We start from the raw sequence: 4738 nt of genomic DNA on the forward strand, positions 1-4738 counted from the left end.
ACAAAAATATATTTAGACAAGCTATTAAAATGGATTTGGCTCGCTAGGCGGGTCCAATCCAATCATTAAATTAAATGGAGTTGAGCTTAATTTTTTCAATCCATTTAGGAATGAGATTTTTTAGCCCAACCTCATTCGGTCTGCGCCTTCGTAGGTCCAACCCGCAAGCCTCATAGGACACCTCGCGGACTTTGAACTTTAAAAATGGTTATTATAAGTAGTATTTTACTTGTTAATATTTCATCAATAAATATTTTTAAAATATCAATATAAAATCAATATTATATTTTTTACATATCTATTACATTTTAGCCTACTAAATTTCTTATTAGCCCAAGTCCATTACAACTATGAATCTTTGATCTCTTTTACTTTTGTTTTTATGCCCGATTTTTCACTTCGCCTTTGTTGTCTTGTATATGAAAAATAATAATCATGTAACTTTTTTGCTTGAATGAAACTTACGAATATTGTATCTTGGATATTATATATTTGTTTTGTAAATATACATTGAAATATATGTAATTTATAAACGTTCATATTTTTTTAAAGAAAAAAATGTTGTCCCTTTTTTTATTAGAGGGCCAATCCATTCCAATATGTGGCCCACTTAGAGATGGATTAGACTACTATTTATAGCCCATTTAGATAATCAAATCAACACATTTCAACTCATTTAACTCTTTAGCCCATTAGGGCTCTGTCGAATTGAGTTGAGTCAATGCATTTCGACAGCTCTACGTAATATATATACGGAATAAATGTTCAAAATTTGCCCAAAAAGTACTTCTTATTCCCGCAGTTACCTTAATTCCCAAAACAACTGAAACCCTAGAAGTTAACAATGAAAATGAAGGATAAAGGAAAAAGCAAGAAGCATTCCGCCATGGATGGAACTGCCAGAAATGTGTATGGGAGTACATGTTGCAGATGCCACGAAACGCCAGTTGATATACCAGAGTCTACACAGAGAGTTTTGCACTGGCGAATTTTGCAGGGATACGTATCGATATAGGGGATGCTTGGATGGTTGTAGATATGCCTTTCGACTCAGAGAAAGGGTCGTATATGTGTTCCTCGTACAGGTGATTTGACTAGATTGATCATGGAGGAGGCTCATAGTTCGAGGTACTCTATTCATCCGGGGGCTACTAAGATGTATCGTGACTTGAAGCAACATTATTGGTGGTGTCGTATGAAGAGGGACATAGTAGATTTTGTATCCCAGTGTCTGAATTGTCAGCAAGTGAAGTATGAACACCAAAAGCCTGGAGGTGTGACACAGAGAATGCCTATACCTGAGTGGAAGTGGGAGCGTATTGCTATGGACTTTGTGGTAGGATTGCCATGTACTTTGGGTAAGTTTGATGCTATATGGGTCATTGTGGATCGACTGACTAAGTCTGCACACTTTGTACCAGTTCAGACGACCTATAATTCAGAGAAGTTAGCCAAAATCTATATTCGGGAGATAGTTCGTTTGCATGGGGTTCCTATTTCTATTATTTCAGATCGTGGCACTCAATTTACATCTCATTTCTGGCGGTCTATGCAGAAAGAGTTGGGAACTCGGGTGGATCTTAGTACAGCCTTTCACCCTCAGACTGATGGTCAGTCTGAGCGGACTATTCAGGTTCTTGAGGACATGTTGCGAGCATGTGTGATTGACTTTGGTGGTCACTGGGATCAGTTCTTGCCATTAGCGGAATTTTCTTACAATAATAGTTATCATTCGAGCATCGAGATGGCACCATTTGAGGCTCTGTATGGTAGGAGATGTCGATCTCCAATTGGTTGGTTTGATGCATTCGAGGTTAGACCATGGGGTACAGATTTGTTGAGGGAGTCTTTGGACAAGGTCAAGTTGATCCAAGATAGACTTCTCATGGCTCAAAGCAGGCAAAAGAGTTACGCAGATAGGAAGGTTCGTGATTTGGAGTTTATGGTTGGAGAGAGGGTTTTACTTAAGGTTTCACCCATGAAGGGTGTGATGAGATTTGGAAAGAAGGGCAAGTTGAGTCCAAGGTACATTGGTCCTTTCGAGGTTGTGGAGCGTATTGGTGAGGTGGCGTATCAGTTGGCTTTGCCACCTGGTTTGTCAGGTGTTCATCCTGTATTTCATATCTCCATGCTTAAGAAGTATCATCAGGGTGGTGATCATGTGATTCAATGGGATTCAGTGTTACTTGATCAGAATTTGACTTTTGAGGAAGAGCCGATCTCCATTTTGGATAGGCAAATTCGGAAGCTAAGGTCCAAGGAGATTGCTTCAGTAAAGGTTCAGTGGAAGCACCGTCCAGTGGAGGAGGCTACATGGGAGACAGAGTCAGACATAAGGAGTAAATATCCTCATCTTTTTGAGCGTTCAGGTTAGTTCTTTTCTTTTCCCGTTCGAGGACGAACGTTTGTTTAAGTGGTAGGTGATGTAACGACCTGCTAGGTCGTTTTGAGAACTAGGACTAGTTTGACTCCTTTTGGAAAATTAAAGGGGGATATTTTAACTATTCGGTAACTACGAGTGCCTAATTGAGGAAATTTTTATTAAATTAGTATATAGTTAATAGTTAGTGGGTCATATATATAATTAATTTAATACCTTATTACTTGACCATGTATTGGAATAAATTAGTGGGTTAAAATTTTTATATCATAATCTGAGGAAAACAAAAATTGGAGAAACTTCTCCTTGGCATCTGAGAAGAACACGTTCAGGTACAACCGCCCTTCTCAGAATCTGTAACTTTACATGAATTATTGGATAATCTATTTTAGTATAAAACGATTCATTATATGTATTATATTGTTGGGGTTGGATTCGAGAAAAACCGGTCAGTAGGGTTGAAATTGTAGTTGACGAATTTTCAATTTTCGTTGCTGTGTATTGTGTTAGTAAATGGTGGAGGGGGGGACAAACTTGTTAGCCAATCATTAGGCAATTATGCCAATGATTGGCATTGAATGTATTATTATTAAAGGGATAGAAATTGGCCATATTAGTTTGGAGAAAGAAAGAACACAGTCTCGTTCACAGTGCAAATCGTTATTCTCTTATATTGTTTTTTTTTATTTATTTATCTATTTATCAAATTTAGTTACTAGTTTTTAAGATATTGAGATAGGTAATTAAATATTAGGTGTATATTATATGATTTAACATTGAATCTAGGGTACTTGGAGAGGTTAAGGTTAAGTTCTTGGCTTGAAATTTGATGAATTGGCATATAAATTATACCAAGATTTGGCGTTTGATTAGAGATATGAGTGAGTTTAGGATCTATGAAATACCTATAATAATTTGAATGTCCACAAACTCGCTTACTTATGAATATTGCATCATTGGTAGATCGTGAACATTCCAAAACTTAACGAAAAGGGAAGGAACTATCTTGAGGATTCGTGACACGAGCTCGACACTTGAGGTATGTTAAGACTTTTAGACTTGTTGAAGGACGTTTTCCTAATTAAAGATTAAAAATGGAAATAGACAAAGGGGTAAGGGGGAAGGATGGTGGTCTCGTATCAATGGTGTGACGGGCATTGGTACGAGTACCGGTGTTATAAAAAGGAAAATTACTATTATAGAATGTGGATTGAAATTTGAGAATGCCAAAGCATATGGGCATTAGCTGATATATTATTGACTTGAATTCCTTGTGTGATTGTGTTTTATTTATTTCACCCGTATAGTTGTGATAATTGAGGTGGTTATGTATTATGTTCATATTGATTGATTGAGATGCATCATCATCCCCTCTATTGAAATAATATTGTGCACATGCATAGACATGAGACTGAGTATAAGTTGGGCACGTGGAGATCGTCCGTGCTGGGGATGGTGAGATGTTAAGATTGTAATTTGGGCACGTGGAGACCGTCCGTGCGAAAATTGTTTGATATTATGATAGTGCGTTGAGATCGTCCGCACAGACACGTGGAGATCGTCCGTGTCGGTATATGGACCTCGCGAGTCCCCCATGGGTCATGAACTCTCGATGTATTTCCGAGGAGTATCATGTATATACGGTTGAGTGAGTACTGGGTATTCTGAGACATATCATTACATGGCATCATATTGCATTGCATTTCATCCCATCATTCATTCTTGATGACTATATGTTTCGTTTGGTGTTTGGAAAATATTAAATGTTGATTTCCTTTATTGATGAAACTAAAATAGTAAGTGTAATATATATATATACTTGTACAATCTAAGAATTTATTTTCTTATATAACTCCCGTCACTACTTCTTCGTTGTCGGTCAATGAGACATACTGGGTACACGTGGTTTCGTACTCATACTACGCTTGTTGCACTCTTTGTGGTGCAGATTCGATTCCGAGTAGGAGCACATCTCGTGGAGCAAATTGAGTCCGGCTTGAAGTTCTTGGAGTTGTGGTGAGCTGCTTGGCTGTTCTGTGGCCCACACCTCCCTCTATCTTTTAATTGTTCTGTTATTAGTATTCAAACAAGATATCCCTTATGTTAGATTTGTCATTTAGTTTCAGACTTGCTTCGAATTTTAGAAGCTCTTGTACTAAGACACCAATTCTTGGGGTGATGTATTTTATCTTCCGCATTTCGTACTTATAAGGAACTCAATGTTGGAGATTCTTGCTAAGCGTTGGTCTTTTTTTTTTACTCATTTGTTGGTTTAGTTGGGTTAATAAGTTGAGTTGGCTTACCTATTGGTTGGGAACATAGGTGCCATCACGACTTGCAAAAATTTGGGTCGTGACA

The sequence above is a fragment of the Solanum pennellii genome, chromosome 8, assembly GCF_001406875.1.
Source record: "Solanum pennellii chromosome 8, SPENNV200".
Lineage (NCBI taxonomy): Eukaryota > Viridiplantae > Streptophyta > Magnoliopsida > Solanales > Solanaceae > Solanum > Solanum pennellii.